Genomic DNA, 25,480 nt, shown 5'->3' with positions numbered 1-25,480 from the left:
ATTCAGTCCCTGGTATCTCCAGGTTGTGGAAAGATCCAGCTCCAGGCATTTGGAAACAAAGAGGGGGTATTGCCTCTCAAATAAGAATTACATACCCCTTCTTGAAATTTTCCTTCATACCCAAATTTCTAGCGTTGTGGATGAGCATTTTGAAATACGTTTAGGCAGCCAAAGAAAAGGCTATGGTAGAATTAAGGAAAACCCCAACATCCCTACTTTATGAATCTACTAAAATCATGATATGCTAGTCTGGAAAAATCAGTATTCCAAGGGATCTCAGGAAGTAGGCTCAAGTCTATGAAAGCTCATGTTACCAACTTCTTTCCTTCAGTTAGTCTCAAAGGTGCTACAAGTTCTCTTTGCACATTACTAAACCCTTGTACATGACATGTACAAGGGCGCCTTTCCAAGCATGTACATGTTGCTTGCTACAGGGCTCACCTTTGGTGCCTCTACAGCGGTGTGTGAAAGTGCATTCTCAGCTTTGACACATGGGTTGACACCATGAAGGCATACAGTGCTTGATCAGAGAGGAGCAAATTTAGTAATCTTGGCTTTTGAAAGTAATACATTTGAAGGAATTTCAAGTGGGTTGTTTCTCTGCAAGTTTGTTGAGAAATCGCAGCTCATGAGACTTTATGAACCGTTCAGATCATTACAGTAGGATGACTTGCACAATATATATTTCCTAGTCACAGTAATTTGTGCATTGGGACAGTCCCCAGTTTACACCTGGACACTAGCTAGGAAATGTTGGAGCACAACAGGAGCATTTGATGTGCATCAGAAGCGCCCAGTGAGCATTGGCATGCTCTTGCCAGTGGTGCCTGGATGCACATTTTTGCAGTGCATTGAAGAGGTTTTCATTGCATTGCTGCGATGTAGCGATGAGTTTGTAAAGTTATGAAATGTAAATCGCGGTGCAGAATCTCAGCTATTATATTTTAAACTGATTTGCTTCTCTGGAAGCTTCACAGGATGCTTTCTAATTAAAAGACATTAACAGAGAGGTTATTTTTGTCATTACCTATACAGTCTTTTCCCCACAGAAGCCTCTTTTGTAGTGACTGGTGCCTAAATCTTCGATCCTCCCTTTTGCCTTTCCCCTCAGTTAGTGGGGATGGATTTTCATCAACATTTTTGTTGTTGTATGTCCTCAGGTAGTTTCCGACTTCTGGAGACCCCAAGGTGAACCTATCATGGGGTTTTCTTGGGAGGTTTGCCATTGCCTTCTCCTGAGGCTGAGAGCATGCGACTTGCCCAAGGTGAGTGTTCATGGCTGAGCGGGGAATCAAACCCTGGTCCCTAGAGTCGTAGTCTAACACTCAAACCACTATGCTATGCTGGTTCTGTTTCATCAACATGGTGCCCTCCAAATATTGGGGACAACGGTTTCTGTCAATCCCAGCCACTCTTCCAGTACACCAATGGGTTCAGCCATTGCAATATAGATGTAGAGGATGAAGTCCTGGGCTTATTGGACTTCCAAATGTATGTTTCGGTCTCTTAATGTTAATTTGTTCTCTGTAGGAGATCCTGTGTGGTTTAGTAGTTTGAGTGTTGAATTTGGGAGACCAGGGTTAAAATCCCAGCTCAGTCATGGAAACATACTGGATGAATTGGGGCAAATCACACTTTCTTTGTCCTCCGAGGAAGGCAAACATCCTCTAAATAAATTTGGCAAAGAAAACTCTAGGAGAGGGTTATTTATATAAGCCAAAGTCATTTCGAAGGCAGGAGCTAGCATGGTCTAGGTCGAGTTTGAGTGTTGGACTAGGACCATGGTTCAGATCTCTGCTCAGCCATGGAAACTCCTTGGGGTACCTTGGAAAGTCACACTCTCTCAGCCTCAGAGGAAGGCAATGGCCAGCTTCCTCTGAGGAAATCTTGCCAAGAAAACCATAGGTGAAAATTGCTGTCAGTTGGATTCAGTTTGAAAGCACATAAGAACAACAACAAAAACGTTCTCTGCAACAATATGATTGAAGTCATTTGCCTTCCCTTCTCTTACTTTAGCTGATTTTCTTTCTTTCTTTGTATTTTATTATTCCCTTTTAAAGATTCCACAGTCTATTGATTCCTGTTTGTTGTGATGCTGTTTTCTTGTTTTGTGTGTTTTGATTCTATTGGATCTTTCCAAGAGGGCTTCGGGGCTTTACAATTAAGTCAGAAACTTGGAATTGCCCCTGCTCCACCCCCAAATAACAAAGAAGTATATCTTCTGTACTGAAAGGCACAGAACTCCTAAGCTAGTGAGGAGGAGGTGTTCAATGGCAAATCGTAATATTGTTAGTAAAATCTCCATGAAGATGATGGAAGCAAATCGATCAAGGCTTCGTGTCCGCCATAGGAGCATTGTTAGCTTTTCAGGGTCCCAGGTTGCCCCCATTGCTGATATTCCTGTCTCTGTTGTATGGTGTAGTGGTTAGAGTGTCAGACTTGTGCAGTCAACCGTTGGAAGATGAGGCCATCTCGCAGTCTTGGCAATGCGGTCTTTCAGAGTTACATAGAACTCTTTCACTGGATGCGATGGGAATAGGGGCTCCGAAAGGTGGACCAAATGAGGGGTAAGGGTTCAAGTGCTGGACTGGAACTTGGTTTGAAATCGCCACTTGCAGGGTGACCAGAAATGGTCCTTTCCCCAGACATGTCCTACATTTCAGCTTTATGTCTGGGGTCCTGGAAGAATGGCAAAACATCCTCTGTTTTGAGCCATAGAGTCCTTGTGTCATCCCAACAGTCAAGTAAGAAGTAGCTCAACAGATTTATTACTGCCACAGCTGCTGCAAAGGGCTTGTGAGTTGCAAGCTGCGGACAAGACGGTCCCTGAGCATGTGGTGGTTTTGTTTGCTTTTTTCTGACAGAGATGTGAAAAGGAAAGGAGGGTCTGTTTCAGTTTGGTTGTTGAAACAAATCAATGGCACCAAGGGGCAAAAGTGTGTGGTTTGGATTGAGGAAGAAGCAGGAAGAATGAGAGAGCAAATGGGAAAACTACAAATGAAAGTAATAATGTAGTCAAGGGTTTGTTGGTAGTCAAGTACAATTATAGACCTTTGTTTTGCTCAGAGTTCTGTAAGTATATTGCAAACCAACAAGGCATTTTAGTGAAGCTAAATTCATCCGAAGAATATAGTTGAGTACATAATAAAATACAGTATATATAATATCGCTGTAAATAAACCATGTGAAATGAATTTATATTTATATTAGTGGGTTTTTTAGCTTTTATTTGGTAACGTTCTACAATTTTCTTCAATGTTCTACATTTGGCGGTGTCTTGTCCTTCTTTGCAGTTAGGATATTTGGTCACTCTGCTGCTAAGCCGTGTAAACTCAGCTGAATGATCTTGAGCCAGTCTCTCTTTCCCTCTGTCTGCCTGACCTCTACCTGGCAGGTCTGTTGTGAGATGAAGAAGGGAGAAAGAATGACAAGCATGGAGTGAAGGAAGGCGTGCATCTAAATATTCCTAATTCATAATCAGTAAGAAAGAGACATGACTAGCAGATCATACAGAGATACCGTAGGGCAACTAATTTTGTGGGTGAGCATTTTTAGTCTAGAGCTATTCCAGTGTGGTGCAGCAATCGGTCAAGTAAGTTCTTCACAGAGCAGCGAAACTCCGACTTGCAACTAATTACTTTCTTTTCTTGTTATGAGGATATAGTGAGGAGAGCCACAAATGCTAAATCGACCTCACAGGAGGAAAGGTGGGAAGGAAATGTAACTAGGAAACTACAGTGGGCTCTTGGTATCTGCTCTGGTTTAGTTCCAGGTCCCTCCTGTGGATACCAACATCTATGGATGCTCCGGTCCCATTAAATACAATGGTGTAGTAAAATGGTGTCCCTATATGGGATGGCAAAATCAAGGTTTGCTTTTTGGAATTTTTGGAATATTTTAAAGCCGTGGATGCTTGAATCCATGGAAGAAGAATCTGTGGATAAGGAGGGCCAACTTTACATAGCTAAGTAAAGTAGCTATTTAATGGAGCTGTTAAGCAATCGAGTGATAGGACCAGAGATTGGGGAGGCATAGAATGTGGAAGATAGCCCCAGATTAGATGTCTGAGGATGACACACCTTCATCCCAGGTCAAGGACTTTGCAAAGCTGCAGTGCTGAAACCCTTTCTTCGTCCTGCTCTCCCGTTTCCTCCCATCTTGTTGATGCAGCTGTTGTGCTCAAGTGCTTCCCTCCGTTAGAGAGCTAATTACCACTTAATGAGCCTCCGAGCCACAAAGCGAATGCGTGAGCGAGACACGAACGGAGGGTGGAGGGCTGAAGCTACAGGTGGGAGCAGAAATGGGGGGGACGCATCTGGTTTTAAGGAGGATTGCTGGAACTCATTGCCGACACAATGTTTTGGCTGGATGCAACAGAGGGTAAGATAGAGAAGACTGGTTGTGGAGGTTCATCGACCCCCATTATCCTTCTTCCTAACCTAATGTGGTTTTCACAAAATCAAGGTTGTTGTCCGGTTTGAAATGGACCCAATGAGAATGTAAACAAGTGTCCAGAAATATTGTTTTTTGTGTGCAAACCAGTTTTGTTCCCCTTCAGTGCCAATGTGCGGATAATATTTTAAACATTGCTCGGGGGAAGTGATCCTTTGAGTCCAAGGTGCTTTAATTGTCTCCTGCCGATGCCAGCTTCTCGATGAGAATAGCCGAGGACATAAAAGGGATCGACACCTCTGTTTTTCTTCTCTGGGCTTCTGGAGAAAAATCGGTGACCCCCCAAAAATATTTCTCTTGCTCAGCCATACGGAAGTGGGATTCACCGAAACACTCTTTGGCTTTTAGTTTTTAAAACAATACAATTTGTTGTGTAATGCTTTGGGTCATGGCCTTTGTCTGCCTGTCTATGGAGAACTGGTGTTCTCCAGATATTGCTGGACTCCAACCCCCATCATTCCCAGCTATTAATGGAGATTATAGTCCGGCACCACCCAGAAAGGCCATAGGTTCCCCATTGCACACTAGAATGTGAAACTCTCTGGTTGGATCAAATGAAAATCCAGTATCTTGTTCCCAGCAATGGCACGTTGGATGCTTCTAGGAAGGAGTTTGGAGGATATGTATGCATCCCCATCCTTCCCACAGCAAATATTGAAGAACTAGCTGTTTTTAGAGAGAAGAAAAGCCCAGGCCACTTGATGCTTCTGTTTTTTAAAACGTCCATGCAACAAGCACTGTGGTTTAATATAACTATTGTCATTTTATGCAATTGTGCAATTGTACAATTTGCACAAAAATTGTTCTCTCACTTATAAGATCTCTTGCTGAAGAGGGCAGGAAAATAGATCACAGTCTCACGGGAGAAGAGCAAAACTGAACAGTTGCTTGTTCTATTATATGAAAACAAGACAAACAAGGAATTACGTCCGTTTTATACCTGCCCAGCCTCATCCCCAGCGTTTCAAAATAATTCCCCGAATCACGCTAAAAGCTCAAAGGAGTTCACCTCAGAAATGGCGGTTTAATATTTCATTTCCATTTAACAGTTTCATTTTATTTTCATTTAAACACAAAAGAAAGAATCCTTAAAATTCAAACTAATTTTTTTCCTGAACGTTAAAATGCAAAAGTGACAGCAGAGAATAAAAGCACAAGGGCAGTCAAAAATATTTAACATTTAAAAAATATAGAAATTAAATTTATTTAATTAGTTCCGACTTTTTCTTTCAAAAGGCGACTCAAAATCACTGCCTCCGGGGATGATGGACTCTCCTTCTTTGGAGGTCTTTAAACAAAGGGAAGATGGAGTTGGAATGGATGTCTAATATGTAGATTTAGTATGTTAGTATAGTACAATTTGACCTTTTTTTTAATAGATAGAAAGAAGAATGGATGAAAGAATGGATTATGAGGGATAAGTACATAGTTGAAGGTGAGCGTATGTAGAGAAGATGAATGGTACTAAGTAAGAAGAGGGAAGATATAGGTGGAAGGAAAAATGGAAGTAAGGAAAGAGAGTAGGCTTAGAATAGAATAATGATATGGATATGGAAAAAGGGATAGATAGATTGAGAAAGAAGAGAGGGAGGAATAATGAAAGAAGGATAAAAGGCAAGGAATAACTGGATGAGTGGGAGAACGAAAGTAGAGAAGCAAAGAAAGAATAGTTGTGCTTTAGTTGTGTCTTTCTGTATAGTAGGGGGTTGAACTGGAGGGCCCTTATGGTCCCCTCCAATTCTAAGATTCTTTGGTTCTGATTCTGAGTTTGCTGGACCTACTGCAGTCAGCCCTCCGTATCCACTGATTTTTTATCCATGGATTCAAGCATCCACTGATTGAAAATATTTAATATATATATCTATTCCACTAAGCAAACCTTGGTTGTGCCGTTTTATATAAGGGACACAATTTCACTGCTCGGTTGTAATGGGACTTGAGTACCTATGGATTTTGATATCCACAGGGGTCCTGGAACCAAACCCTAGTGGATACCAAGGGCCCAGTGTAGTTTTCTTTCTACTAATTGGCACATATTGTATACATCTTTATATACCGTATACACTCGACTATAAGATGACCTCATGTATAAGTCGAGGGCAAGTTTTGGAGTCAAAATGATGGATTTTAATATGGTCCATGGATAAGTCGAGGGTAAAATTTAGCATCAATGTAACAAGGAATCTAAAGGATGAAGCAAAGGAAAACAATGCCAATGAACTTATAATTTCCAGCAGGCATAACTCTTTGTGCTCACACTAAAGGCTGGATGGATGAAAGAATAGGGGCTGGGACAGTGCTTCCAGGACAGATTACATTCTTGCGTATCTCCAGGAAATGGTTCCTTTTTTAAAATAAGAGTTAAGGTACAGTACTCACGCACACATACATACACACAATATACTATATATACCCGACTATATGTCAGCCTCATGTATAAGTTGAGGGTGGATTTTGGGGCCAAAATGGATTTAGATATGACTCATGGATATGTCAAGAGTAAAACTTAGGGGATGCAAAGGATAAAGCAAAGGAAAACAGTGTCAGAACACTTACAAAAACCCAGCAGACACAACTGTGCTCATATTAAAGGTTTCATGGATGAGAATATAATAGGGGCTGAGTGCCTCCAGAACAGATGACACTACACAACACTATACAATATAAAATATGTATATTCATAATATACACTATTGTTTGCAACATTCCTTAAGTATCCCATGGCTTCAAATTACCAGAAAAGAGATTCCACCTAAACTTTATTAAGAACTTCTTTACCGTAAGAGCTGTTTGACAGTGGAATAGATTGGTTCAAAGAGTAGTGGACTCTCCATCTTTGGAAGTCTTTAAGCAGAGGTTGGATGGTCATATCTCAGGAGTGCTTCAGTTGTGTCTTCTTGCATGGCAGGGGGGCTGGAGTAGATGACCTTTGGGGTTACCTTCCAACTCAAAGATTGTATGATTTTACCGGGAGGAAGATTTTCTAATGTTTAACAAAAATGTGCTTCCCTGTCATTTCCACCCACTCTTTCCAGTTCCTTTCCCCTGGAGCGACAGCTAAACCTCTCCCCTGTGAACTTGTTCCATTTCTTAGATGAAGAAATCATCGAAGTTAATCACTTTTGGTGGCAATGCGTTGTGTGCGATTGTACTTTGAGCGAAAGCACCAGTCACCCAGAAAGCAAAGCATAGTGATGGTGATGTGGAAGAACTTTATTTTGGAGATGCGATAGGGTAGAAAATAAGACTGCCAGCGCATACAATGGAATACGATGCTTTCTTGTTTTAATTTGGCATTGGGCTTGAAAGTGTGTTCAGGTACATGTGGGTCACTTGCAGATTTCACGAATTACTGTCCATTGCATGTGTGAGTGAGCTGTGGCAGATTGGATCTCAGAGAAAGGATGCTCAGTTTTTATTTTGCTTTGGACAATCCGGTACCTCTTCCCACTCTGCCTTGGAATCCAATCTTCACATGAAAAATTAGTCATTTGATTCCATGCAACATAAACTGATTTCTTTGGCAGAACATCCCTATTCAGTGCCTGTGTACCTTAAATACATGTCCATGTGGAGTAAAACTCTAAACTTGTTATCTTCTGCCCATTGTGAACAATGTTCAAAAACCATCCGTCCATTGTATCTTATAGCAGGATAACTCTAATTTGGAGAGCCAGCATGGTTTGTGGTTTGAGTATTAGACTAGGAATTGGGAATCCAAGTTTCGAATCCTTCCTCAGCCATGGAGACTCCTGGGTGAGTCTGGGCAAGTCACTCTCTCTCAGCCTCAGAGAGGCAATGGCAAACTTCTTCTGAACAAATCTTTCCAAGAAAACCCAGTGATAAGTTGCCATAAGTTGGAAATGACTTCAAGGCATCCAACAACAACATTAGCAACTCCTACCGTACTTTGAAGAGCAGCCGCTGGTGAGAATGTAGAGAGACTGCCTGTATATTTGTCTTTGGCAGAAGTCCCCAGATTTTGCAAAACCCTTGTCAGATATATTATCTGAAATCAGTAAAATCATGGGCCAGACAGTTCCTTTCTCACCAGCAATGGCACTCTAATTTCCTCAAAAGCAATAAACAGTGGTTATACAGAGAGCTTATTCTATTTGTATATCTGGAAGTGAGATTAGAAATGATCTTGGTAAAGAAAACCTTAAAGAATTTTAATGGGTCCAGTGGCGTGCGCACATCTGGAGTATTGCTCTCCTGGAAAAACTAATAGCACCACTAAGAAATATTTGAAATGTGAATTGGTTAGATAGCTTTCCTGGTACTTGGTTTCCATACTTTGACTTTCTCGACAGTGAATCTCATGTTGCTTATCTTGCTGCCCAAATGGCCATAATAAAGTTGTGTAAGTTGAGTAGCTTATCTTGTGAAGTCCTGACCAAAATGGTGTCCCTTACGTCTTCATGCAAATATATTCATGCAAATATATATATGATATTTCAAGCTGTGGATGGTTGAATCAGTGGATAAAGACATACGGAGGGTTGACTGTATTCAAGTTGCTGAACCTATTCTTGGTTGCTGAACCTATCCGCGGTGTGTTTTAGCCCAAATTATCCAAAAGCTATCCAGGGATGTCGAACTGTATTCTTGGGGGGATAGTGTTCGACATCCTTGGCTAGCTCTTGGATAATGTGGACTAAAACACACGGCGGATTTACTGCACCCCACACACTCACCAATATGGAAACCATTAGGCCTGGCTGCCAATTTCTCATACAGTCCTTCATGGAATACTTTTGTCCACGGCCAAGCCAGGATTCAAACCCTGGTCTCCCAGTGTCCTAGTCCAACGTTCAAACAATGAAAACTTTATTTTTTTCTTAAAAAACACATCTTTTATTTTCATCTCTATTGCATGCTGTCTTGGATCCTATACTAGGAGAAGGATGAAGTATAAATTAAATAAAATTAGAATAAAGAAAAGGCTTGTCCTTTATGCCGAGAAAAGTTATTGCTTTTTTTAAATTCAAGCCTCCCAACTTTCTGGAATAAATGCAAGTTTGAGGCACCCTCTGATAAAAAAGCAAAGCCTATAAAAAAGGCTTGCGTGGGAGCATGCATGTATTTTCCGTTTCCAATCTTTGAGCAGGCTGAGGCAGATATGGATTTATCTTGCTTTCCTTCCTAATCAACTTGTGTATCTCTTGGCTTTCCTGCGGTGCGAAACCATCTTCTATTTGATATGGCAGGTTGTTGAGTGAAATCCTTGTCCTGAAAATAACAACAACAACAAGGAAGAAGGAAAATACCTTGTTTCTCGCTGTTGGGCTTCAGACATGTCTGTCTTATCCAGAGAATGATGGTGGTGATTTTGTGTGAGTGTGTATATATAGCTCCACACATAGGCACCCTCCCAGATATTTATTGAAGCAGTTAACAAACAGAAGGAAAAAGTTAAAAATGAGCAAAACTTTTTGACTTCCATAGTTGTTTGTGGGTTTTTCGGACTATGTGGCCATGTTCTAGAAGAGTTTATTCCTGACGTTGACATTGATGCCAGCCACAGATGCAGGTGAAACGTCAGGAATAAACTCTTCTAGAACATGGCCACATAGTCCGAAAAACCCACAAACAACTATGGATGCCAGCCATGAAAGCCTTTGACTTCACATTTTGGCTCCCGCTTTCTTTGGTTGCTAAAGGCGAAACTGAGCTGCAGCCAAGCTGGCCATTTAGGGTGCTCTGTTTCCATCATTCCTCAGTGGATGATGGTATTATTATCCCCTAAGTTGAGGGGTCTTAGGGTCTTTGGTCTATGATTCCAGATATTCTCTCTTTTGTCCAAAATACCTAAGGACACCTCAGTACTAAATCAGAGAGGCTGTGTAGTTGTGAGTTGAAATGTCTGGCTACTGGTTGCTCCAGATTCCAGGTTTGTGCATCCTGAAGTGTGTATGCAGGGTTGTGGTTGTTTTCCCCACGTACTGCAAATACACACGTACTGCAAATACACTCTCTCTCTCTCTCTCTCTCTCGTCCATCTCCCTCTCCTCTCTCTCCCTCTCCACACACAACACACACACACACACACACAGAAGATCTTGTTTGCACCTTTTGAGCATTCTTGAGCATTCTAACTGAAAGAAAGAAGTTGGCAGCATGGCTTTCGTAGACTTCAGTCTAGGAAAGCTCATGCTGCCAACTTCTTTCTTTCAGTTAGTCTCAAAGATACTACCAGATCTCTTTACATACTGCTTCTACAGACTAACACTCCTATATCTTTGAAATATATATATGTTGGAGACAATGTTTGCAAAGTGTTTTGGCTTCTGCCTTGGTCAGTTGTTCAAAGAAAGAGAGCTGTGTCCAATTGTATCCAGCTGTATTTCAGAAACCAAAGAAGGCGAAACCTTTGTCCACTATAAATAATTCGTATATTTTAAATGATAAACGGCATCCTTCGGGGATCCACAACAAACCTGTCAGAGGTGCTGTTTGCTTGTTTTTAAATATATAACACACTTTGCATCTTCGTGGATAAGTTTTAGGGTCCAGCTGGAGGTGACCTCGGAGACATTTGGAATGCCTCTGTGAGATTTTGTGTAACCTTTGGACATGGGTCGAGATGGATTTAAAAGCATGGGGGCTTTTTAAGATGCGTCAGTTCTCTCTCCTCCTGGTGATCTTGGCAAATCATATTCCTTAGCCTCAGAGGAAAGCAATGGAAAGCCTCCTTTAAATAAATATTTCCACCACCCCCCACTAATAAGTTGATATGAAGGCCCATAACAACCACATTTGTGGTGTGAGGCTTGACCTGTAGCTTAGGGACTAGTAGATTGCAGTATGCAAGGAGTACATGTGATATAGTGGTTTGAGACCAGGAAAACCAGGGTTCAAATCTCTGGTCAGCTTTGGGCAAGTCACCTTCTCTCAGCCTCAGAGGAAACCAACGGTGAAACGTCTCTGAATAGAGCTTGCAAGGAAAATCCTAGGAGAGGGTCAACTTGGAATCAACTTGAAGGCAACTGTGTCCTAAAATGACTTCCTTCCTTCTTTCTTTTCTGTTGCTAATGGATCTGATATTTTACCTGTCTTTTATTGACAGGGCAATTTGTATTTGTATGTGTATGCCATATTTGTTGGACTTGGTGCTCTTTACTTGAATGCCATACTCTGTGCAAATATGGCCTGTTACAGACTGCCAAAATAAAGCTGCTTTGGGTCTCTTTGGAGGTATGCTGTTTAAATGATGCATGCATCCAAACAATCCGGAAGCTGCACCAAAGCTGCACTTGAGTGCTTAGGAATGGAGTGTGGCTTTGGCACGACCTCCGGACTCTTAGGACCCATGCATCATTTAAATAGCATCCCTCCAAAGAGACCCGAAGCAGCTTTATTTTGGCAGTCTGTAACAGGCCTATGATTCATGCTTAAAGTTTCATGCTTAACGGTATCACTAGAGTCTGGTCACATCCCTTTTGTGGCATGCCCAGGGTCCTCCCTGTCTTTGGCATCACAAGGGGTTGTCCTTAGCAGCGTTGCCAATTTCCGGAGAATTCCTCGGAATCCGGGGAATTTAATTAATTTCTTTCCGGGGATTTTGACTGAATATTCCGGTAAATATTGGGGGATTCCAGGGATTTGGGATTTTGGTAAAACATTCCAGGGATCTATCATTGAGGCTTGTTGGCAACACTGGCTCAGGGCTCAGTTTTGGGCCCTGAAATCTCAAAGCTAGGAATAACCCTGACCTGGCAACCCAAGTCAGGAACCCCGGCATAAGATGGACTGACCAGTTCTGTTTTGGTTTAGAGCGTTAAAAATAGACACACATGCTATTAATTATGAATCTTAAGCCAATTTTATTTTCCATTTGCTCTGAACGCCTGTTTCTGTTGGAGAAGCCTGTATGATTCAACACCTTATAGGACTTTAAAAAACGATACTGCCTTCTCCTAATAAGTAATAAAATGCTAAGCAAATTTATTTGTGTAGCATAAGCCGTTACAAAAAATAGAAAGAAACCAAAGTAAAATATTTTTGTTGTATAATGCAAAAGTTATCGGAAGTCATTGCTTTTAAGGAACAGTTGGGAGCTAAGCGTGAAGCAACAGGGTTTGCTTTCTCAATGGCCTCCAAACAGTTTTGATTAATTAGTCCTGTTTAATTTTTTTTTAAAGGCTATATTGGCAAGAGATCACTTGCTCAGTTGAATTGTCAGGCTGTGGTTTGCCCTTGATTAAATAAGATAATTCATTGGAATTAATGAGTTTGCCAGGATTTTTTCCCTATTTTGAAAATAATTAGCTCCTTGCTCCAAGTCAGGGGTGGGGAACCTCAGGCCCTGGGGCCAAATGTGGCCCTCAAGTTTCACAGGTGTCCATAGAAGGGTGACCAAAGTGGCCAAAGTTCTGGAAACCAAGCCTTACAAGGAACAATTTAGGGAGCTGGGGATGTTTAGCTTGGAGATGAAACCGCTGAGAAAGTGGCTATTGTAGTCATCTTTAAATATCTGAACGAATGTAATGTAGAGGAAGGAGCAAGCTTGTTTTCTGCTGCTCCAGAGACTACTAGAACATGAAGGAATGGATTTCAGTGACAAGAAAATAGACTCTGAACATTAAGAAGAATTTTTTGGCTGTAAGATCTGTTCAATGATGCAATGGACTGCCTCGGAAGGTGATGCACTCTTGTTTAAATAGTGGTTGGACAGGCATTTTTCAGGCGTTCTTTTCCTGCTTGGCAGGGAAAATACATAGCTTTTGTGGTCCATCCCAGCTCTAAATTTCTATTATGCTGTTCTATGATTCTTGGAATCTCAATCTGACCCTCTGAGCTTCCTCCAGCGTCCATATGCCTTTCCTGGTGGCACTGTAATTTAGTGGCTTCCTGGCTTACAGACTATCCTTGCCTCAGTTCTAAGGAATTTAAATCCTTTAAGATTAGTAAGTAGCACTAAAGATTTGAAGCTAAAATCTAGTGGTATTCTTGGCGCCACATATTGTCCATTTCACATGCCACACTACTGCAACATGCCCCCTGAGAACTTTCCTTACCACCTTTGGGACTACTTACTGTGAGTTTTCTGTCTTGTGTGTGCTTCTTTTGTTATGGGAAATATTTCTGCATCATGAGATGAACATCCCTTGCCCATGTCACCTTGTTTTGTAACCTTGCACATTAACTTCAGTGATGAAACTGGTGAGGATGGCATAACATATTGATAATCTTCTACCATAGTACATCCAGATATGCCACAGTACAACTGGAATTTGTCCTGTACAGATGGTCAAAGGTCTGGAATCCATGCTTCATAAGGACTGGTTCAGGGACCTGGGCATATTTAACATGGGAAAGAAAGGACTGAGAGGGGACTTCATAGCCATCTTTAAATAGCTGAAGACTTGTGATGTAGGTGATAAAGCAGGCTTGGTTTATGATGCTTCAGTGGATTCAAATTCCAAGGAGTTTCAAGAACTTCATGATTTTGCAGTGGTACAGTCTCTTTCATAGGTGGTACGTTCTCTTTCTTTGCAGGTTTTTAAGCAGAGGTTGGATGGCCAGCTTTTGGGAGCACTTGAGCGGATTTTTGCATGGGTTGGCTAGACAGCTTTGAGGTCCCATTGTACTCTACAGTTCTATGATTCCTGTCAAGTAAAGGTTGGAGATGTTGTCAAATGTAGTCCAAAACATCTGGAGGGTTCCAGGTTGGATAGTCAGTCCACAATGGGTTATTGTTGTTCTATGGTTTCAAGTCAACTCTGACTTATAGCAACCCTACCGTAGGGTTTTCTTGGCAAGATTTGCTGTTGCCTTCCTCTGAAGGAGGGTGACTTGCCCAAAGTCACCCAGTGGGTCTTCATGAGTGTAAATTCAAACCCTAGTTTCCCAGAGTCCTAGTTGGACATTTAAACTGCTACACAGCTCCTGACTGATTCCATTAGTGTGGCATTTTATGGTGTGGACGATGATTTTAGCCTGCATGTAACTGATTACACATCTAAATGCATCAGACGGAGGGGCGGAAATCTTGGCAGCACCACGAAAGGAAGGTCTGCTCTCAAGGGAGTCATGAATCCGCCCCCGTGTATGTCCTTCATTGCCCACCCACGCCACGTTCTGATTGAAGATGGTACTTGGTAACCCGCTGTGCCCGGGTGGGGGCAGGCAGGCGGCACCAACTAACTTCAGAGGTTCGAGGAGGAAGGGAGGGAGGTCTGGGGAGTCAAAGTGACAATTGGGAAAGGGTAACGAAGGCAGGGTGCAAATCTGCTGGCATATTAATTATGGGGAGAGTTCCTCCATTTGTACAGTGCCATAGCGCCAGCTCATGTGGTTCTTCTCCTTGTTTCTCTCTCTCTGCTTAAATCATTATTTGCATGTGTCAGGCCCCAGTGAATTAAATTCCCTCTGACCAAAGACGGATAGATGGATAGATAAGTCGCAATGGAGGAATCTGTGGTTTATGTATGTTCAGTTATACACCATCTTTTCTTTTTTCTTTCTACTACTCTCAGCATATTCGTGTCCAGTGTTTTTGTGTTCATCAGGACATTAAGCGAGGGACATCCTTACTTTTTCCCAATATTTTAAAATATGTGGTATACTTGTATTGTGGTCTTTTAAAGCCTGGGCTGGAAAGACATCCCCCCCCCCCGCCAAGGAAGGAGGACAAATAGCGTGAGAATTGATTGGGTTGGCATTACGGTTTCTCAGAACTGACATGGTCTAGTGGACAGATATTTTACGCACTCCCCACCTTGGTTGGAATTGCCAAATGTTGAGAGGCGTGGGTGTTTTACTGGCCAGGGCGGCCAGGTTGAAAACTGGAGAGAGCTCCTATACTTTGAATAGCTGTGAGAAGAGGGGATATCAGCAGGTGTTGCTTGCTGCACAACTAGGTGACAAGCCACGTCTGCTGAAATCTCCTCTTCTACACAACTGTTGAAGGTACGGGAGCTCTCCCCAGTTTTTACTTTAGCAACCTTAGTTTCCGCTACATAGCCAGACTTACTGGATTTGGGTTCTTCTTGTACTCCTTGCTATGAGAGCATTTAAGTTTGGAGAGGTAAGGTGACAGAAGCGAGAATTGCCTCCCAACCTGTTAGGCCCTGGGTGAAAAATCTAGAATATCATTTTCCTTAACTGCTTGCGTTGGTTATCTGGAGGGAATGGAAGCTGGGCTTCCTTTACCACTGGGGAAGATGAGGCGAAGGTATTATTAAATGAGTCCTTTGCTTGTAGAAAAACAGGGCCAGCCGTTGGATGACAAGAGTGGGGAAAGAAAGGCAGAGGAGGAGGTGAGTGTGCGTGTCTAGGCTGTGTTTGATCTTTCCCTCTGCTTTGCCAACAGCATTTTAATGAAGGTAGCCTGGCGAGAGGCTTCAGCCTGTACCTTCTCAGCTCCCTGTTCTTGGTGTCACCAGCCTTTGGTCGCCTCAGGACTGCTGAGAGAACGTCAGATGGTACCATGTCTATGCCCACTGTTCTCCTTGACGCCCCCTGCCTTTTGAAGCCTTGGCACCCAGCGCCATGAGTGAACCAGCGCTGACAAGCGCAGGTGGGAGGGCAAGGAGACTGCTGATCTATATTAAGAGCAATTTCCTACTTTTGGGGGGAAAAAGAACCCAAAGGCCACGAGAAAGAGAAATAATGTTGACAGTCATGGCGAAAGGGATGTCTGGGGGCCATTTTGTGCTTGAGGGCTTCTGCCGAGACATTGGTTGATGAGTCCATTTGGGCCGAAGACGGACAGCAGCGAGCAGCAGGGCAGGGAAGCTGGGAAGGAGAGCATTAGACTTAGCAGAAATCATCCCTTTTCTGTCAGCGGCAACCAGCATGTTGAACATGATTCCGGCACAGGAATATGAGTTTATCTTTTGGAAAGAGAGGTTGCTCTTGGATCTTTCGTCCCTCTGGACCAGAAAGCATCCTTTTCCTTTTTAATAATGTAAAGACATTACAGTGTAAAAACTTTATTTCCCTGCAAAAAAGCCACCTTTAACTCTGTCCATCAAAATATTCCCTGTTCAACCTCTCCTCGAACATGAAGAAATGTAATTCTATTTTCCCACCTCTTTCTTTGTGGGGATTACCGAGAACGACTAAATGCTGGGAGAAGTTGTGACCCTTTGGGAAACATCCCTTGCCTTCTTTGGGTTACTTTGCCACCTTTCCCTGTACTTTCTGGTTTTCATTTAGCTTAAAACTGCCACTGTTTGAGCAAAGTTTTCAACGCTCAAATGTTTGTCTGCGCACCTTCTTTCCTAAGCTATGGGTTGGATTTTATCACACACACAAATATATATAGCCACATTGCCACAGCCATGTCGACATAAAGTGTAGCATTTTAGCAACTGTACTCAATTAAGAAAGAAGAAGCAAATTTCATAAATGAATTGGAGAGCTCTTTCATCAATCGATAATCAATGGACCAAAGCCAGCGAATGTAAAATCCTATCATCTTCCTATTTTTAAAAGTGCTTATTTCTCCACATCTCTTGCTGACTTACTGGGAAATTACTTTTTTAAAAAGCCAACACAAATCCAAATTCCACACTAAGAAGATCTCCAAATTGTACTCGCAAATGACACGCTAAACGAAAGGCGCGGACGTTTTCGTATTGGGCCCCCAGGTTACAGTAAGAAGGGTATGGGTTTTAGTTTCTACACCGCAGCCTTTTCAGCATCAGGTTAAGAATGTTATTTTCCTAGTCAATTTAGTTTGGGAAATGCCTTAGAGTACTTGTTGCCTCGTTTTATTGTACATTTTTACGTTTTTTATGTTAGAAGCAATATATTATTTATATGTGTTGTTAACTGTCTTGGAATCTGTTGGGTGTGTGATGATATACACAGGTGTATGGATGTGTGTTTGTCGGTGATGGAGAGAAACAGAAAGGCCATTCATGAGTATTTCGATTTTAACTACTTAAAAGAAATGGAAAGATAGAGCTATACTTTTCCTTCTCATTTCCAAAGCTGAATTTTCTGAAGGGGTACTTTTGATTAGACAAAATTTCACGATCAAGTGGTCAAGTCCTTTTGCCAATTCAGTGCTTCTCCAAATAGATCCATGATCCAGATGCTCTGATTTTATTGTTCGGTTCTTTTGGGGTTAATTTGTCCTGGAGGGATTCTCCTGAAAAATGTGTCTTTCTGACACTGGGCATAGTCCAGTTAGTTTGACAGCCCATCCGACTTATGCTGACAGAAACGGTTGATTCTGTATAAAAACATATTTAGTGAGACTTTGTCAGAGATGACTCTCCCTCGATCGCCTTTAAAATAGCCCAGTAGAAGCTGGCTTCTCCTGCCTTGATTCCCTGCTATCCTCCCCTCCCCTTGAGTGAGAAAACAGAATGAGGAAACCTAACCAACACGTTGTCATTGACTTTGGAGAACTGAGCCTCATTTGTGAACACCGTTTTGAGTTCTTCTGAATTTGAACTTGTGTTATCATTAAAAAAAAGATAACCTGGGTTTCTGGAGTGGAGAAATGAGAAACCGTGCCCAAATCCTTCTCTTTAAGTGAGCAAAAAACATTCAACCTGGCCAGTCTTCCATTGTCAAAGACTCCCAACTCTCTTCCCATCTCTTTGTCATTGGCAATGCTTGACAATTTCATCAAATGTTGTCTCTGGACAGAACGGGTTGAACGACGACACGCATCTTACATGTAAGGGAGGATATGGGACGAAGTTGAAATGTTGAAGGGAATGGTTATGGGAGGTGGAAGAATATGGGTGCAACCCCTCCAAATAAATAAGGTGCTTCCAACTTTTCTTTAGTCTCCAAATTTCTAGCGTTGCAGTAATGTCAAACTTCAGTTGAACACTTAGAAATAAGTTTAGGCATCCAAAGAAAAGGGGCAGGCAGAGTGACCAAAGAAATACAAACACAGCCGATAGAAGAATTTGAGATGCTGATGATTTTCAGTTTCATTTGTTATTTGGGGGACAAGGGCCTCATTCCGCCTCCTCTCATAGCCATACCTCTGCCCCGTTTGCACAGGTGTTGAAAATTAACACCAAGAACAGTCATGCGCAGGGTTTTGTGGGGTTGGGGTTGGCCTGTTTTTGATCTCCCTTTGACATTCCCGGAGGGATTGGCTGCCAGAGTGCATCCAGCTACCCAGAGGTCTCCGAGACACAAATGGAGGTGAATGAAGCCTTCTAATATACATATCAAACACAAACACGGAGTTGGGATGGAGAAGGTGGAACAATATGGAGGCATGTGGGGATCTTCAGCCATGGAAGTGTTTGCAGGAGGGACGGAAAGCACAGACAGATGTGCGATGCTTGTAAGCCAACACCGAATGAATGGAGGCCCCTGAGTTCCACCCCTTCAGTCTAAGAGCAGAGATGGGATTCTTGGTTAATTTTGTTCCCAAAGGAAGCAATTTTTACAATTTTTTTCCTGCTAAGAAAAAGTATTTGAAAACTGTACAGTTTTAAAAAATGATTTTCAGTTCATAGCTTAATCTGTGCAAAATTCCTATCTGGAGTGTTTTGTATCCCAAACCGTATTTGCTGCGCAGAAATATTAAGTCTTTGCTGTTTGTGACAAAATTCATGTTAAACAGCATAAGTCCTGAACTGCAAAGAGTCTCACCGGTCCAGGATTCTCCTCTTCTGGCTTTCCCGACCCTGCAAAAATGCATCTTTCTGCCATTTTTTAAACACTAAAACTATTATTTCACCTCTATTACAGAGTAATTAATTAGAAATGTAGGAATTCTGACGAAGGCCTTTGGTTGTGATGCATAGATTGCACTTCTCCTTTCTGATTCGGTCTGTGGTTGTTGACTGTCTTTCCATGATGGACCAATTATCTAGTCTGGTTGGAGAGAAAGGAACTAATGTGAATGGAGATCAAGCTTTGCTAACCATCCAGTCTTGTAACATTAGTTGTGGTTGTGGGTCTCATCTTGTCCAAGAGCACCAAGATTGGGTTGGAAGATCCCTTCTCAAGCCTAGTACGGTTGCTGTATAGGCTGAAATAAGGAGCGTTAGGGGATGTTGGTTTCGTCGGCTTGCTCCCCTTTCCTCCTCCTGAGTGCTGGTTTCATAAAAACAGTTGATTATCTGGTTGCTAGGATCAAGATTTTGTATTATGCTAGATTTCGGTTGTTCCGGCTCCGTGCCTCGGCAAAGGGCTCAGGATGGATTTATCCGCCACCAATTCCGGAAGGAAACTGAGTGTGTGTTTTGGGAAAGGGGGAGGCAAGGAAGACAAGGTTGATGCCCCACAGGAATTCTTGGTATGCGAGAGTGGGGAAACCCAGTTGTAGGGAATGCTGCGTGGTTTGTGTGTGTGTATGTCTGAAAGAGAGTGGAGGTCCTGAAGCCTGAACAAGCAGAGAGGAAAATCTGTGTGTAAAAGAAACCTCAATTTTACTTAGTGACTTGGATGGAGAGGTTCACTTATAAGGGGGAGGTCAAGGGATACAATGCAGGGCACTGTTAGCTTTACTGGCTTGGGCTTCTGCGTTCACAGTGGACTGTGATACGCTTGTGAAAAGCAAAGAGGACTGGTAACAAACAATAGATATGATGTAGAAAAGAGCCAAGGTCTCCACTTTTCAAGGGGGGGGGGGGAGGAGGAAAAGATTATTCCATTCTTGAAAATAGCCCAATAAAGCCATTCTTTGGGAGCCCTTTTAAGAATCTCTGCAGGCTGATTTTAAAGCTGTAATCCACTGAAGAAGACCATGAACAATATTCCTGGGTTGAAATGCATTGGGACTATTCTCGATAATAAAATAATCTCTCTTAACCCCCCCCCCCCAGGAAATTATTATTATTATTATGCTTCATCTATATAGCACTGTAGATTTTCTCTCTTTTCCATTTCAACCTTTGCACCCCTAAGACTAGCAAAAATTGCCCTGTTGAAGAATCTCTTCGCCTCTTTGGTGGTTTATACGAAAAATAAAATCCCAATGGTAAAATGTCCACTACTTTGATCATTGCCAAAGAACTCCTGTTAGGCACTTTGCTCTGTCATTATCAAGCGAGTTGGAGCAATGTTTTGTCACATAGTAAACTTCAAAACCCAATTCAATAGCGTTTACATTGTCTGGATTAGAGGTCCGCAAAGGGAAGGTAGTCCTTCTTAGCTAATAACCTTTTAGATGTTAAATAAGAGTCAAAATAAGTGAATGTTTTGTTTAGTTTTGAATCAGGACCTAATAATACCAATTCTAATAATTGTCATCATCATCCAAAGAGAGGTGACACTTAAGCCATACATCCAGAAATTATTAAAAGTAAGTGATATATTATTATTGCTGCTGTTCTTGTTGTTGCTACTATTATTAATAATATCCCACCTCTTTCCCAGTTTGGGACTTCAGGTGGCTTACGACAGTTAAAGCAAATATAGCTAACATTTTACAACATATAGAAGTTTAAAATGTGATTAAACTTCCCAACAATTAAAACCTGTTGAAAACCTGAACCACTGAAAGGGAAACAGCAGAAAAGCAGAAAAACCCAGCGCATGAGGAAAGAGCCATCAGTTTTCAAAGGCCAGCTGAAACCAAAAAGGAGAAGATGATTAAACGTCAAATCCATGACGATAATACTAGTTCAGCCAGATGCATTGTAACGTAAAAGTACAAGTTCAGACAAATTGGAAATCTAGTTTGGACAGTTTGGATTTATTTGGGGCTTTATTCCCATAGAAGAGATGAGATTCAGTTTGAGTGAAGGAGAATCTATACGTTTTGCTTTGGGTGATGTGATCTTTAGGTTGTTGGCTATTTTTAGGGTTCCTCTGCGTCTATTCCAAACCCGACCTTCACCTTTTCAATGCAACCCTATATGTATTTAACACTCTGTGGCGTTTAATTTCCATGTAAAGATATGTAAGTTATTGTGGCTCTAATGACAGAGTGATGATTTCTTCTGTATTTCTGCCTGGACATGAAACAGGATGCCTTGGTTCCAACCCAAGGAGCCCCTCACTTAAATTCTGTGGAGTGCTTAAGTTGCAATCCTTTTAACTCAAAGAAATACTATACTGGTTTCATTTGGATTAACTTATACAATTCTTGTTTGGGCTAACATGCATTCTTCTCCTCGTGTGCCATGTCAAAGTCTCCGGGTATAAAATATTTTCATATAAATCAAGAAATAATTGTGCCCTCTTACACTTTTGCAGCCGGCGGAGTATGAACACCTTTATTCCCTGTTCTCCCCAAAACATTGTCTCCTCACCTTATTTCTGACACTGCTTCTCTGCCAACCATCTTGCCCATCTCATGCGTTCCAACTGTTGGATTTGTGGAATGGCAAGCATTTGCTGGTCTAGCCCAATCAGTTTATTCCTTAAGCATGTGTACAGTATGAATGCGGAGTGTACCGTTTTAATCTTGCAACGGATCTGGTCACGCTCCGTGCTGAATAGCTGCAGACCACAATGCGCTCAGCCATGTTGACTCTCTAAATAGTCAGTTATGGGGTGGCGGCGGACGAGAAGCAGTGCGGTGGCACATTTCGATGGCCAAGTATGTATTTTTGCTTGCACGCACGCGCATGAGAGCTGAGGTGCAGCCGTCCCCTTGTTTAAGTTAGGCGAGGAAAAGACTGAACCTACAAGAATCTATCTATCTATCTATCTATCTATCTATCTATCTATCTATCTATCTATCTATCACTGCACACAGGTGAGCATTTGGGACAAATTCTGTATATTGAAAAAATGGTTTTCAATTGCTATGGAAATTCACATAATTCTGTGTGGCAAAGGTTTTCCAGCCATAAATGGAACTTGGAAAGGATGGTGAGAAACATGGCGAAGGCAAAATAGATTTTCAAAGTCAGTGTCATTTTAGAGTCCTCTTTCTTTAGCAGTGGATGTGAGATTCAGCCTTTGCCAATCCCAAAGCAAACTGGCCTGAGCCACAACTATTTATGGATTGAAGCATGTGTAATGCACCAGATTTCTGCCATTGCAAAGCTGCTTTGGTTTTGTTTTTTTAAATATTGAAAAATCTACACAAATGTGTGTTTTTTAAGAATTAACTGATGGGGAAGTGGCCTGTTACATATGGATTTCTGGGTGGAAAGGACGTGTGTCAGAAAGAGAGTGATCTGCCCCATGTTTTCTCAAAGTGGACTAGCCATTTGGTCCAGAGCTTTTGGAGGGATTCCTCCTCATCAAGTTGCTTCTATTAAGAATCCGGAGAGAACTTGCACTATGTCTGCACTTAGGCTTTGAAACTCCTTGCTTAGGAAAGGCTGTCTCTCTATCCCATGTCTTGGAAAAGTTACTTTTAAAGAGACAGATCTCAGTCCCGCAGCCGACCTGGACTCTGGCCAGATTGGCTGGGGGATACTGGGAGATGTAGTAAAAAAGAATAACTTTCTTAAGCTTTGTGTGTGGACTATATCCACATTTTGAATTCCACCTTTGGAATGACCTTTTGTTAATCTGGAAAGAAAATTATCTGTAGCCATTTAATTGAGCTCCTAAGATGTGTGTAGTTTTAAAATCTCCCTTGTTCAATGTCGAATTGCTTAATTTGAGGTGTCCTTTATTCGATATCCATTTGCTCTATGTTTCTTGTATTTATTTATTTTACACATATTTAGCAACTGTGTGCACTAGGAGGATTCTCAGCAGTATGGAACGATCGTAACGCGTTCAATAAAAAAGACACATAAAGCTAATAGACAATATCAACGCTATCTATAAAATATCCGGTAGACCGAGCGAAATCAGGAAAGCGCGCAAAAAAGAAAAAGGGAAAAAAGGGTATTTTATCATGTTTTGTTATGGTGTTAGCCTAGCCGCCTTGAGCATATTCTTTTGCTAGGGAAGTAGAGGGTTGAAAGCATTCCTAATAAAATAAAACACCGGGGTTTATTTCTTTTGTGAATATATTAAGAGGATTGAAACTGGAGGAAATGGGAATCAGATCTCTATACGAAGGAGGCTTTGCTGAGAACTCCATCACTGTATTCAAAAAAATTCACGCACATAAAGAGAGACACACACCCATTTTTAATATCACTTATATGTCACTCTCTCCCAAAAGGGTGCTCGAGATGGCTGACTTGAATTAAAACAAAAACAAAGAAAAGTACATACATAGACGTAATTTAAAGCATACACATGCAATTAAGTTATCCATAAAATTAAAACCTTTCCAAACAAATCGATTAAAAAACACAAAGATGAAAAAGTCAAGAGAACAGCACGCTATGAAAAGCCTTGTGGTCAGTTTCAAAATTTCCATGTTTCCATGGAATGGGTTTCCCTTTCTGACAAAAGGAGGCAAACATCCTAGCCTTCCCGAGGACAGATTTCCAAAACCTGGGAGCTGCCACCAAGAAGGCCCTGTCCCTTGTACCCACCAAATATTCCTGAGAAAGATGGTCGGATTGAGAGAAGGACCATCCTGAAGATGGCTCACATGAGAATACCAAAACCATTGCAAAAGCCAAAGGAGAAGCAGTAGTTTACTAGGGCTAGAGTATCAAAAGCAAGATATGAACAAGAGGTACTGTAGGTGGATTGTTGGGGACGTTGTTGTGTGCCTTCAAGTCGTTTCTGACTTACGGCAACCCTATCATGGGGTTTTCTTTGCAAGCTTCTTCAGAGGACGTTTATCATTGCCTTCCCCTGAGCTTGAGAGTGTGTGACTTTCCCAGTTACAGACTTTAGAGACAACTTCAAGGGCTTCTTTGGAAGTCTTTAAACAGGGGTTTTATGCCGATTTTGGGGGAGCACTTTAGTTGTGTATTTCCGTATGGCAGGTGGTTAGACTAGAGGGCCTTTGTGGGTCCTTCCAACTCTGTGATGCTCCACATTGTGACCATCACCTACTTTGGTTTCATTCTGTGGTTTTGTCCATGTTAGCCGTATTGTTCTGTGGATGGGTATACATCATCTCCAGCATCAAGGGGCAGTGTACCTCTCAATTCCAGCTTCTGGACACTACTGCCTTAATGTCCTGCTAAATGTGGATGCTACTCCCTTCATCCCAATTTTAGGACTCTTCTATAGAGAACTTTAGGACTCTTCTTATAGATAATTAGGCTTGCCAGATCTCAGGACCTGACGACCCTGAGTCTCAGGACCCACCCCTCATAGAATCATATAGCTGGAAGAGACCCCAAGGGTCATCCACTTCTGCCATGCAGGAAGACACCATCAAAGCACTCCTGATAGATGGCCATCCAGCCTCTGTTTAAAAATCTCCAAAGAAGGAGACTCCACTACCTTCCAAGTCAGCATCTTCCACTGTCGAACAGCTCTTATTGTCAGGTAGTTCTTCGTAATGTTTAGATGGCATCTATTTTCCTAGTTTCCATCCATTGCTTCATGTCCTAGGCCCGAAACATACCAGGCAAAAGAAGGGGCTTCTGGCTGCTTTGGGAGCATGATGTTTAGACAACGCATGCCCCTAATGTGGCCCAAAGACACTCCAATGCTGGGTTCTGGAGCAAAAAGGAATCAGTTTAAACCAACTCCTGGCGGTGCAGCTTGAGACTTGCGGTGGCGGACCGCTTTGGGAGAGGGCCGTGTGGTTGCTGCAGTCCCAGTCCGATCACAGTCATCTGTTTCACCCCCTAGTCTCTGGAGCAGCAGAAAATAAGCTTACTCCATCTTCAGTATGACATCCCAAAAGGAAGTAATCTCAGGGTGAGAGAACTGCCTTGAAAAGTGTGTATATGTATGTATTTTCCTCATTTGCTATATATGTACCACCTAAGATGCCACCCAGAAAATCTGTGCAAGCGCCCTTCCAAAATTTGTAATGTTTTCCTGAGCTGATTTTGGGGTCCAGATGTGGGGGCCATGGCCTGGCTGTGTTTGTTCTGTGTAGCTGCAACCTCCCCCCCCCCTTTTTGTGTTTATTTAGCCACAACCTATAAGTGGCTGCTGAATGAACCTCCTTGATCAACTGACCCTGGCCACCCAAAGGCAAAAACACCAGGATCAAGCCACTTTGAGTCCTGTTTGGGAGAACAGCGGGTTATAAATCAAGTCAAATCAATAAATAAATCTAAATGAAATTAGTAGCAAGCTGCCTTTTATACAAGATTGG

General features: G+C 42.0%; 1 protein-coding gene across 2 annotated transcripts in view; it reads left to right on the top strand.

Moving 5' to 3' along the window:
- The window catches only part of EFNA2 (ephrin A2), a 232,804-nt gene that overhangs the window by 21,675 nt on the left and 185,649 nt on the right, over positions 1-25,480 (top strand). The window lies entirely within an intron of this gene.

The sequence above is a fragment of the Sceloporus undulatus genome, chromosome 7, assembly GCF_019175285.1.
Source record: "Sceloporus undulatus isolate JIND9_A2432 ecotype Alabama chromosome 7, SceUnd_v1.1, whole genome shotgun sequence".
Classification (NCBI taxonomy): Eukaryota; Metazoa; Chordata; class Lepidosauria; order Squamata; family Phrynosomatidae; genus Sceloporus; species Sceloporus undulatus.
This window is presented reverse-complemented; position numbering and strand designations above follow the sequence as displayed.